Source organism: Bombina bombina, unplaced genomic scaffold, assembly GCF_027579735.1.
Source record: "Bombina bombina isolate aBomBom1 unplaced genomic scaffold, aBomBom1.pri scaffold_496, whole genome shotgun sequence".
Lineage (NCBI taxonomy): Eukaryota > Metazoa > Chordata > Amphibia > Anura > Bombinatoridae > Bombina > Bombina bombina.
Window position 1 is genome coordinate 304,969 of NW_026511695.1, and position 13,311 is coordinate 318,279.

Genomic DNA, 13,311 nt, shown 5'->3' on the forward strand with positions numbered 1-13,311 from the left:
TTCTGAGTCGTCAGACATTTCATCCGGGGGAGTGGGAACTCCATCCGGAAATCTTTGCCCAAATAACTCAATTATGGGGCATTCCAGACATGGATCTGATGGCGTCTCGTCAGAACTTCAAGTTTCCTTGCTACGGGTCCAGATCCAGGGATCCCAAGGCGACTCTAGTAGATGCACTAGTAGCACCTTGGATTTTCAACCTAGCTTACGTATTCCCACCGTTTCCTCTCATTCCCAGGCTGGTAGCCAGGATCAATCAGGAGAGGGCCTCGGTGATCTTGATAGCTCCTGCGTGGCCACGCAGGACTTGGTATGCAGACCTGGTGAATATGTCATCGGCTCCACCATGGAAGCTACCTTTGAGACAGGACCTTCTTGTTCAAGGTCCATTCGAACACCCAAATCTGGTCTCCCTCCAACTGACGGCTTGGAGATTGAACGCTTGATTCTATCAAACCGTGGGTTTTCAGATTCGGTGATAGATACTCTGGTTCAGGCCAGAAAACCTGTAACTAGAAAAATTTACCATAAAATATGGAAAAAATATATCTGTTGGTGTGAATCCAAAGGATTCCCATGGAATAAGATAAAAATTCCTAAGATTCTCTCCTTTCTACAAGAAGGTTTGGAGAAAGGATTATCTGCAAGTTCTCTAAAGGGACAGATCTCTGCTTTATCTGTCTTACTACACAGAAGACTGGCAGCTGTGCCAGATGTTCAAGCATTTGTTCAGGCTCTGGTTAGGATCAAGCCTGTTTACAGACCTTTGACTCCTCCCTGGAGTCTAAATCTAGTTCTTTCAGTTCTTCAAGGGGTTCCGTTTGAACCCTTACATTCCGTAGATATTAAGTTACTATCTTGGAAAGTTTTGTTTTTGGTTGCAATTTCTTCTGCTAGAAGAGTTTCAGAGTTATCTGCTCTGCAGTGTTCTCCACCCTATCTGGTGTTCCATGCAGATAAGGTGGTTTTGCGTACTAAGCCTGGTTTTCTTCCTAAAGTTGTTTCTAACAAAAATATTAACCAGGAGATAGTTGTACCTTCTTTGTGTCCGAATCCAGTTTCAAAGAAGGAACGTTTGTTACACAATTTGGACGTTGTCCGTGCTCTAAAGTTCTATTTAGAGGCTACTAAAGATTTCAGACAAACATCTTCCTTGTTTGTTTATTCTGGTAAAAGGAGAGGTCAAAAAGCGACTTCTACCCCTCTTTCCTTTTGGCTTAAAAGCATTATCCGTTTGGCTTATGAGACTGCCGGACGGCAGCCTCCTGAAAGAATCACAGCTCACTCCACTAGGGCTGTGGCTTCCACATGGGCCTTCAAGAACGAGGCTTCTGTTGACCAGATATGTAAGGCAGCGACTTGGTCTTCACTGCACACTTTTGCCAAATTTTACAAATTTGATACTTTTGCTTCTTCATAGGCTATTTTTGGGAGAAAGGTTTTGCAAGCTGTGGTGCCTTCCGTTTAGGTGACCTGATTTGCTCCCTCCCTTCATCCGTGTCCTAAAGCTTTGGTATTGGTTCCCACAAGTAAGGATGACGCCGTGGACCGGACACACCAATGTTGGAGAAAACAGAATTTATGCTTACCTGATAAATTACTTTCTCCAACGGTGTGTCCGGTCCACGGCCCGCCCTGGTTTTTTAATCAGGTCTGATGAATTATTTTCTCTAACTACAGTCACCACGGTATCATATGGTTTCTCCTATATATATTTCCTCCTGTCCGTCGGTCGAATGACTGGGGTGGGCGGAGCCTAGGAGGGATCATGTGACCAGCTTTGCTGGGACTCTTTGCCATTTCCTGTTGGGGAAGAGAATATCCCACAAGTAAGGATGACGCCGTGGACCGGACACACCGTTGGAGAAAGTAATTTATCAGGTAAGCATAAATTCTGTTTTATTAAAAAACAAACTGTACCAACGTTACCCAAGTTTTGAAGCAGCCTAGTTTGACCAACTTTGTGAGTTGTTTTTAATATGTAATTTGAGTGGTTATATATTTTGAAACTTACTTTACACACAAAACAAAAACTGCGGATTTGCTATATAATCAAAGCCACTGGTAGCAAAATCTATGCAAATTCAGTATTGTTAAATATCAATGTATCCCTCTTAAAATTAAAATGAATTAATGCCCATGGCATTTTTGTTTTTTAAGTCATGGTTTTCAAGTTGGGTGTCACCTTCTTACTTTCTGTAGTTAGGACAGAAACCTAATTCTAGGAATTTTCATGTGTAGAAAGGTAAGTGGCTAACCATAGTGTTCCTTAGACTTGCTATAATTTGATATTCAGCCCTTATATTTAAAGGGATAGTAAACCCAAATATGTACTTTCACGATTCAGATAGAGCATGCAATTTTAAGCAACTTTCTAATTTACTCCTATTTGGCTTTGTTCTCTTGCTATCTTTATTTGAAAAATCAGAAATAAAAGCTTTTGAGCCAAACCATTTTGGGTTGAGAACCTGGGTTGCGCTTGCTGATTGGATGGCTAAATGTAGCCACCAATCAGCAAGCCCTATCCAGGGTATTGAACCAAAAATAGGCCGGCTCCAAAGCTTTCATTCCTGCTTTTTCAAATATAGATACCAAGAGAACGAAGAAAAAAGGAGTAAATTAGAAAGTTGCTTAAAATTGCATGCTCTATCTGAATCATGAAAGAAAATATTTTGGTTTACTATCCCTTTAAGCCGGCAGGCTCAGTGTATGTGACGTGAACTCCTCAACTTAGAGACATAGTACTGTAAAATGTTCTCCACTTTAATGTGTTCCCAGTGAACGATTTCCTGCTGGAGGTGTGTATTAAATTGTTTACAAAATGACTAATTTACCTTTATTTTGTCATTTGAAATAGCTGCTTTTGTCTCTTGCAACAGCTATTTATACTGAAAATTCTAGTGCTGCAGCTTTGGCTATAGAAAGGCTACATAAACAAGAGGCAGCAGCAGAAAGCAGCACCCCATTGTAGTTTAGGAGAGAGAGGACCCCAGGCCATTTGAAAGGGTATACCTGAAGCTGCTTTGTATGCAACAAACTCTTAATAGATACTTGATTGAGTAAATTGTCTATTTACAATTTAAAATTGGCTGGGTTTGACAAATTAGTTATTTATGAATAGTGTGTTGGCTATCTAAACTATAATCGCGTTTGTAACACATCCGTCGCATCGGCAGTTGCGCACGCATCCTCAAAGGAATGTTGGATGCGCGCGCAGCCACCTCAGCGCGACACAGCTTCAGGAGCTCCAACTCTCAGTTGTAACATAACAGCTGAGAGCTGGAGCTCCTGAAGCTTCAGGCATCTGCCACATATGGAGCCAGAGCGCGATCGGTGCTCCGCCTCCATATGAGGCCAGATGTCTGATCGTTACAGACGGTGATACTGTGTGTGTCACCGTCTGTAACTATCTTCTGCTGGTGCCGGTGGGAGGTGTGGGCGGCTCAACAAGGAGGAAGTGGGAGTGCCTTAATAGAAAAAAAAGGACGGGGAGAGAGAGAGCAAAAGAGGAGGAGAGGGAGAGCAAGAGGGGTGGTGAAAGAATTCACCTGGATGGATTCTTTACCACCCTGCCTTTTTTGGAATCCACCTGGATGCAGTGTAAGTTGCATCCAGGTGGATTCCGAAAATGGCAGGGTGGTTCCGTCGCCAAAATAGACTGCCCTTCCGAAAATGGCAGGGTGGTTCCGTCACCACAATAGACTACCCTCTGGGCAGGCTTTCCCACTAGTTTGGTATAATAGACCTTTATTGACTGTGAATTGGATGGGTATTTCAGCTACTTTTCCTGGTTCAGTTCATGGTTGGTGCATACTACTATAAATAGATATTATGTCAGGCTCCAGGCAATGTACCCATTAGTTAAGGTTATATTGTGTGGCTTAGAATATGAAGAAATGTGTTTATTCTGAGTGTAACCCTTGTTTTTATTTTCATTTGTTAATTTCCCTAAACTGACAAATGGGGGACGAAATTACAGGAACTGATTTCAAAATATAGAAAACCCTGAGCCTCACAGAAGCAAAATTTGTGTTTAAAAATAAAGAATGTCGGATGCCTTTTCTTTGACTGTATCTTGCCACATAACTAGAGCTGGAGCAGACATTGATTCTGTTCCATAGAAAGCTTGTTTGTCAGCTCTGTGATAAGTAGGAGGTGTGTGTTAGAAGCTGTTTGCAAAGTCGTGCATCTTTAAGCCTTCCCTTTTGAAGCTACACAATAATGTGCTGAAGATCATGAACTATGAGTCAGATTGAGATTCCAGCAGTTCTATTGGTGCAGTATGGTGCTTACCTGTTTAGCATAGCACCTTCCCACCCTTGTGAGTCAGAATTGTATCACGAAGCACATAAGTAAAGCTAGCGATTAGGATACTGTGTTAGCTGGCAGGGTTGACGAGGATATTGCTATGTTCCCTCTGGATTTTATTCTTGTAATGAAAAAAGACTGACTCTGCCTTAGGAAACGGAGGTAGGTGAACATTTCACTTGTTGGTAAATACATTTTCCTGGCTATTTCTATGGTGTTAAAGCTGCTTTCTTTGTAAACACAGAGCACTTGCAGTGCATTTTAATGGGCAATGTCAGTATATAGTAGGTTAGTTTCCTCGGTTTGTTCTGTTCCAACAAACTGGCAGTCAAATCGTTTTAGCTTGTTAACAAATAATGTATTTTCCCTGCTATTTGTCTTAACATCCGGTCATATGAATTATTACAGAATACTATGTTATTTCTAGTACCCTATTGTTTGCCTGCCTTGACTTGAGCAAGTGATTGCAGTTTTATTAGGACTGCTGGCATTGATGATATAGCAACTTTTAGTTTTCTTAAAGGGATATATATGAAAGCCAAAAAAAAAAATGATTTTGTGATTCAGAGTATACAATTTTTAAACGGTTTCCAATTCACTTGTGTTATCAATTGTGCTTCATTGCCATGATTTTCTGTGTTGAAGAGATACCTAGGTAGGCATCCGGAGTACACTACATGGCAGGAAATAGTGCTGTCATCTAGTGCTCTTGTAACTGGTTAACATTCTTGCAAAACTGCTGCCATTTAGTGCTCCAGAAATGGGCTGGCGCTTATGCATAGGTCCCTACTTTTCAACAAAACATACCAAAAGAATGAAAAAACATTGAAATAGAAGTAAATTAGAAAGTTGTTTAAAATTGCATGTTTTATCTAAATCTTTAAATAATTTTTGGGGGTTTAATATCCCTTTAACTCCAACCCCACAACACACAGTAATCCAATAGACTCTTCCACCAAAATATTTTTGATATTATTTTTCTACTTTAAACTGTGAAACCTTTAATATTTGATTTGCTGATATTAATGAACGTTTTACATTTTATTTTGATTTGATTTCATTTGTAGCCTGCCCTATCTTGTGTCTTTTTATTTCACTTCCTTATTTATGCCAACTTGTAAGAAAAAGATTTTGTGTTTGTACAGGCAATCTAAAGATTACATGTACTCAGATTTCAGGGGCAGGTTAAAGAGAAATGTGGTTTGCAGAGATGAAGTATTAGGTAGTGAGGTAAGTGTTAATTTACTGTCCAAAACTGGAGTGGCGAGCCTTTTCCAGAGTGTGTTCCCAAACTGGTAAAATTGTCTTTACAAATTCTCTTGAGTGCTCGTGGTACTTTTTTTTTATTTATTTAAAGGGACACTACATAAACATTGTTTTATCTTTTTAATATTGCTGATATATAGCATGGGTTTGTAATAAAAATAAATGATTAAAATAGCCCAGAGGAAGAGGTTCCCCACCCTTGGTTAAGAGAGACTGGGAAAGAGCAAATAGAATACAAATATACTGTCATACAGGTAGTCACTAGCTATAGACTTTAGAATAGTGGCGTTCAGTTTCTACTAATGGAATGATAGAGGTATTGTTAAAGTTTATTTGAATTGCACAGTGGTTTGCACAGTAAGGAAAGGTGATAAAGCTTAACCTGTTGCACAAGCATGTTGTTTTAGGACCCCATTGTCACACACAGATACTTGAGTAAAATACAGCTGTACAGGACTGAATTGGCTGAAAAAATATTGTACTTCTTTGAGAAGATCCACTGTATACTGCATTTTTTTATATTTAAAAGTCCTTAAAGGGATATAAAAAAAACTATTTTATGATTCAGATAGAGCATGTCATTTTAAGCAACTCTCTAATTTACTCCTATTAATTTTTCTTCTTTCTCTTGGTATGTTTATTTGAAAAACTGGGAATGTAAGCTTAGGAGCAGGTCCGTTTTTGGTTCAGAACCTGAGTAGCGCTTGCTGATTGGTGGCTAAATGTAGCTTTTAAAACAAGGGGTCTTTAAACTATAAGGAGGTACATGCTATAAAGCAATAGCTTCTGTCTGCTCGTAAAAAGCCTTTTCCCGCAAATTACAGCCGTATGGGCTCCAGATTGTCTGCAGACACACTCCTAGCCAGCCTGAAGTGGATACAATCATACACAGGAGCCTTCTTTTATTGGGCAGTAGAAATCACTGTATGCAGCTGTGCCTGTGGCATTTCAAACACTGCAGAGACAGCTTTTTGCCATGTAAATGCTTGTGCTCTGTAGCATTTAAAGGGACACTGCACTCAAAATTGTTCTATCGATGGTACGAAAGAGCAGCATTTAAACAAGCATTGGCAAGAAGTATCTATAAGCCAATCAGCATCAGCAGGACGTGCCTATCAGCCAGTTAGCACAAGTAGGAAGTCTGAGCATTGGTAGAAAACGCACAACTTATACTGTTATATTAGTTTGTGTGAATTCATAAAGATTTTACTTTTTTATTCGGGCAAGAGCAGTTTCAACTTGTGTAAATGCTGATCTTTCATATGAATGATACAAACAATGTCTCTTTAACTATCAAGTTTTATAAAACACCAGTTTTGCTGTTGAGACCTTTGTCACTTTAAAGGGACATGAAACCCAAAAATGTTCTTTCATGATTTAGACAGAGAATACAATTTCAAACAACTTTCTAATTTACTTCCATTATCTAATCTGTTTCTTTCTCTTGGAATCATTTGATGAAGGAGTAGCAATGCACTACTGGTTTCTAACTGAACACATGGGTGAGCCTAAATTAAGTTTATATCAGAAAGCTCTCTATGGATGTGAGCTAACCACGACTGATGTTATTGGCAATTACTATAATACTGGTGGGATATGTCTGATCTGCTCGATGGCAATTACTGGAATTCAGGTGGGGAAAAAAAGATGGGTAGATAAACAGTGATGTAAGTCCATGTGAAGGAATTAGAAAAAACTACTACAAAACTAATTCCACTATTTCAAGCCAAGACTTTACCAACCTCTGCAGGCTTTAGAATGGAAGCATCTTTCTTTGAGCAGCGCACCGGGCGGGAGGAGTTAAAAATACAATCTAGCTACGCAAGTTGCACAGTGCTATGCAACGTGCGTAGGGATATTGAAATTTAACTTCTCCGTTGGTTTTCACTGATGTCCAGCCAGGCACTGTAGGGAGTTGTGGCACGATGAGGGTGACACCATCAGAGGAGATGAATTCCTGCTTGATGGTGTCAAGAACCACCAACATCTTCTCGTGGACCACCAGTGGTCCATGGACCACTGGTTGGCGACCGCTGCTCTAGAGGGGTGCTATATTGAAGAGAGCAGGGAACTAACTTTATGGAAGCAGGATTGTAAGGAATAAATAGAATCTGCACCCGTAATTATTAGGGCATTTGCTACACATTATTACATAAGGTTGTTAACTCCAACTTTAGGTGAAATCCAATATGATATAAGAAACCCCAACAGCGGATCTGGCATCTACAAGCTGCCAAATATTTATCACAAACATACTGTATTTCAAACTGGAGGAGAGTTATTTTATCAGTGGTATATTAGCTAAACCTTTTATTTTTCTATCGCCCTAGTGGTTCCTATATTCAGAACTTATATAATAATGACCTGTCCTATGTATGTTAAGTTTATGCATAGTGGAGTTCAAAGTTGTGGGTCATAAACCCATGTATATCTATACACATATATTATTGGTTTGTTTTGTTGGTCTTGATATGTACAAACAGCATATATACTGTCTCAGAGTAATGTAGGCGTGCTGTGCTTGTCCGCTGGAAACACGCCAACATAATCTACAACAAGTAAGAAGAGATAAGACAGTACATAAAATTTAAACTGGTTCTGACCCAATTATATTCGTCCTCATCTACCACTTTTAACATAGCTTATGCCAAATGATTACTGTATGGACATTTGGATAGGATGCGAAACAACTCCATCTGATAATTATTGTAAAAATATACATATAATTAAGACAAAAGCAAGTCAAATACATGAGTGATACCTTATTGATTCTATGTTGGGGATTTGAGGAGACTAAGAAGAGGGTTGAATCATTCCTATTGGTAGTATAAACAACCGTATGTAGATAGCGTCCAGGCTAAGCCTTGTTAATGGGTGAGCTTGGGTAATAATAAGAATGGTCAGTTCTTGGTTTGCTACAAAATTCGTCTGGTAGGAATCTCAGTTCTGTCTATTTCCTCTATGTACATCACCCTATACCAAATGTTTTGCAGAGGCCTCAGTTTAAAGGATTGTCAAGCAGGTTTATACACCATCTTGATTGAGGTTGGTTATTCTGGAAATAGGATTGTGACAGCTGCCAACCTTGAGTGGTGTGATACCTCCCTTTAGGACTGGGTCGCGGCATTCAGGGGGGTGCTTTCTTGGTCCTGTCCTCTCTGTTAATGGATCTAGCCTCCTCTAGCAGCGATGTCCCACGTCCTGGCCCAGCAGTATTTTCCTGATCCTCCGTCTTTCTTAGCGACTAAGTGTGGCTCAGTAGCTGGTGTATGTGGGACTAGAGAACGAGGATGTGAAATCCCCTTTATGTCCTTACTTCTCACGTAGGTAATCTGGTGAATGTTGCCACGTGGGTATATCTGTGTTGCATGTTGCGAATCTAATGAAGAGATATGCACTTGCAACGATGGTGATTCAGGGCTCTGCATCCGCGGCGGTATATAATTCTCTGCTCTCTGATGCTCCATTAGTGACAGCAGACTATTTAAGCTCCCCTGTATATACTGGAAGTGCTGGGTTATTAATGACTGAATCCTTTGTTCCCAGATATCAACTGCCTCCATGACATCTGATCGGTGTTGTTCCATCAAATTAGGTAGTGATTGTCAGCAGTTGGATGTTTCTGCTTTACCCGGCAAGCCGAGGGGGGTTAGAGATGATGTGATAGGCCGCTGCCTCTCTGAATTAACAGTCCAGATTAGTGCCTCAGAAAGTGCTAGTTCCTTAATGATAGTATCTTTCGATCAAGCAGTTTCATACAGCTGCATCAGTATAGTAGTGATCTTGATTTTTAGTAGTAGTTTAGATAATCGGCGGGCTATCTAAGAATTATCAGGCGCTTCTGTTTTTGCGACTATGCATGGCTGCTGTCCGGAAACGCCCCCATTTCATTGTCTTTTTATCATGCATTTGTTGATTATGCAAATCTACTGTATTTACTGATCCTTTAAATCAGGGCTCGACCAACCCAGGAGCTAGGGAGCCACTGGACCCTAGAATTTTATTCCTGGCTCCTAAATTTTTGGGTTATTCTCCATATATCTAAACAGAAATACCACTGTTATGGCTCCTAAATTTTCTCACTGGCTCCTTAATTTGAAACAGATTTAAATATAAAGTGCTGAAATATTTGGAAACTTTCTGACTGATCTTTCAACTTTTCATTACTCTTCTAAAACTCTAAATACAGACACTGAGGCAGAAGCTGCTTAAAGGCGGTTTACATTGATTTATGTTTAACAGACCTTGACAAATCCCAGGTCCCAGGAGTCATGGCTACTAAAGCTATAATCCTGGTGCCCAACACAGATCTCCTACTTACATCCCTGTATAAAATCATTCCCTGGTTGCTAAACATTTGTATGGCTAACAGTTTGGAAGACTGTAGTAAGTGATGCAAGGATGATAGGCAATTTGTACGCAATGCGCCCTTCAGCATTCTGTAAGTTTGTGTGGCAGGGCTATTCTTGGTCCTATATGTTTCTACTTTATAACAATAAGACATACAATTGACCAGTGCAGAAATTTCATAAGTTGACTCGTGGCATTATATGACAGTGCCATGTTTAAAGACACAGAGGTCTTCAGTACGACCCATTATACTGCCGAAGTTTGTCTATGGAGGTATCATGGCTATATGGTGGATTTTATGCACCTGTTACCAATAGTTGTGGCTGAAACACCTGAACTCAATAATTAGTAGGGATGTTCACATACTTTTGGCCATATTCATATATTTTAGTGTTTTGGTATACTGTATTCTAAAGCAGGGGCGGGCTGATGTTATGGACTAAATCTCCCATAATGCTCTTTCACCCATAATGCTGGCAAAGCATCATGGGAGATGTGCTCCATAACATCTGAAAGCCGATAATTGTCCACTAAAGCAATAATAATGTTTTCTGCTTTATGTCATTATTTTAATTGCATTATTGACCCTAGCTTACCCTTTGTTGGGTTGAACATGCAGGTAAAGCCCTGATCGAGAGCTGCAAGCATTACACTTCCTAAACAGTACATGGTCTACGATTGGTGACCACATGCAATTACTACTCCTGATTGACTCACTGGCTTTGTTAATACTCCTGATTGGCTCACTAGCTATGTTTATTTTATGTTGAGATTTAACACAAAGTATATTAGGGATATAAATGCAAACATTAAAGGGATACTGAATCCAATTTTTTTTCGTACATGATTCAGCATGCAATTTTAAGCAACTGCTTAATTTATTCCTATTATTATTTTTTCTTTGTTCTCTTTATTTGGGAGAGCAGGAATTTAAGCTTACAAGCCGGCCCATCTTTGGTTTAGCACCCTGGGTTGCGCTTGCTGAATGGTGGCTAAAGGTAGCCTTTAAAACCTGTGAATAACTCCAAGATTGGGACTTAAAAGTGCAAAAAAGAAAATGCTCTAACATATTATAGCATTTTATTGTTAGACTATCGCTAGCATATAACTGAGTTTAACCCCTGCAAAGCATTGCACTACTGTTGCTAGCCGACAATAAACAAATGTGTGTAGCCACTAATTACCAGCTAGCTCCCAGTAGTGCAGTGCTTCTGCTGACAATGTGTACAAATGCTTTTAAACAAAGGATACCAAGAAAACAGCGATTTTCTAATAGAAGTGAATTTATAATTGTCTTTTAGTTTGATTTTCATGGCCTTTTTGTGGTTAACAAGAAAAAAGAGATACAATACCACACTCCTTGTAAAAACTGGATACTTTATTCAAAAAAGGTTTAAAATTGCATAGCAAAGAACAGTGACAGCTTGCCACAAATGTTAGGGGAGAGCGCAGCACACAGGCTTTTTGTGGTTAACACAGACTCTAAAATAAGCCCCCAGTTTTATAATGTTTGTGTTTGACTTGTGGAGATATTTGTACTTTCTCAGGGCCTCATGCCCAGCTGCCTATGTGCAGCACAGACACTAAGGTCTGGCTGTGTGACGTTGTAATTAAGCATTTGGTTGTGTTCCCACGTTACTATTGTGGGTATCGCATTTGCAGTGAACGCTTGCCCACATGACTGCTGAGGTCGCTTTAGCTTTTGCAGCTGGCTCATTTCTGTCATCTCTGAGAGGGTCCGATGTGTATGTTTCTTGGTCTGTGTATATAAAAGCTTGTGACACGTACAAGATGGCCAGTCATATACCTTGCTAAAGCTTTGCTTTTTTAAAAAAAAAAAAAAAAATGCACATAATATAAACAATGTAAACTACAAAGCAGTTAATGACTAACTAGAAGCTTCAGTGCTGCTTGGAACAACACAAAGTAATCTTTAATATATAGATAGAGATAGACATTAAATATCATCCCCCCATCTCTATCTTCCCCCCTCTCTATCATCTCTATCTCCTCCCCCTCTCTATCATCTCTATCTTCTCCCCCCCTCTATCTCCCTCCCCAGGACATATTTAATGGGTTTACCACCCGCTAATATTAAAATTGTTCAATGTATTGTACAAATTATTAGTAATGCTTTGCGGGAACTGATAGATACTTTAACTGTGTATTATTTAGCTAGGATTAAGCACATAGCTTTGTTGCGTCGCTAGTGATAAAATGACATGTTCTAATGAATTAGAGCATTTCATTTTATCACTATAATGGCCCTTTAACCTATAAAATGTAATTTCCAAAAATATCCTCTTGTGTGCAAGGGGGAGAGTATATCTTAAAGTATGAAGAACAATCTAAATTGTTGGAAGCCAGAAGTTTTTAATCTTAGAAGCTGTGGTTCATGGGATTTGTTAGTTGTTAAGCCCAGGTAGAATGACTAACCTTTGCATAGTTCAAGAAAAAAAAACAAATGTTTCAGAGTAAAATATCTCACAATGGAGATTTTAAACATTTGCTGATTTAGTAACAGTTAAAAAAAATGCTCAGTAAAAGTTCAACAAATCTGGCTTAGGTGAGGCGTTTCTGTGAAAACCAGTAAGGTCCTGTTGGAGATGCACACAAACAGTCCTGATGAGTCTTTCAAACTCTGTTTGTGTGTTGTCTCGCCGGACCAGAAGTGACGTCACTAAGTGGGACCGCATCTTTAACACAGATAGGGATACATACTGTATTCCCTCCGTGAACATCACATACCTCACATCTTTGAGGTCTTACAAGGTGAGCACATTTTTTCATTTCAAAACACATGGCCTTTGTGTGTACAAATTACACTATTGGTTGCTTTTTCTTTTTCTTCTCTCCCTTTCTATGAGCGCTGTTCCTGCCTAAACTACTGCCAAAGATTCCCCCATATCCACTGGTGATAGTGGATTCATCAGTTTTAGCTGCCTAGAAAAATACATCAGGAGAGACTATTTGCAGTTTAATTTCATGCATTGATACACAGCGCAATTAAATACCCTGTTTTTTTCTGTAAAGATATATATATTATTATTATTCTTTTAGTCAATGCTTCGTTTAAATAAACCAGCAGAACATGCCCCATTATCTCCTGATTTACCCAAAGCTCAATGTCTGGCTGTTTTTTTTTTTTTTTTTTTTGGGGGGGGGGGTCTTTTTTACCTCTCCAGTCCTTGAAATTAAAAAATGTTCACTGAAACATACTTTACACAGCCATATTGCTTCTAAATATTTATTTTGTTTGCAAGATTTGCATTGTTTTGCAGTCCACAGCTGCACCCTTTGAAAGGCATCTTGTGTATTTATCTCCTGTGCTCTGGCCCATTAGGACAGATATAAATGAACTATCACTACAACACAACATTTTGCGGA

The 13,311-nt window shown here is 39.4% G+C and overlaps 1 long non-coding RNA gene across 1 annotated transcript in view; it reads left to right on the top strand.

Moving 5' to 3' along the window:
• The first annotated feature begins 4,312 nt into the window (after positions 1-4,312).
• The window catches only part of LOC128643911 (uncharacterized), a 72,623-nt gene continuing 63,624 nt past the window's right edge, over positions 4,313-13,311 (top strand). The window contains exon 1 of the long non-coding RNA XR_008399891.1: positions 4,313-4,470. This is a non-coding gene — a long non-coding RNA (uncharacterized LOC128643911). The remainder of the gene's footprint in view (positions 4,471-13,311) is intronic.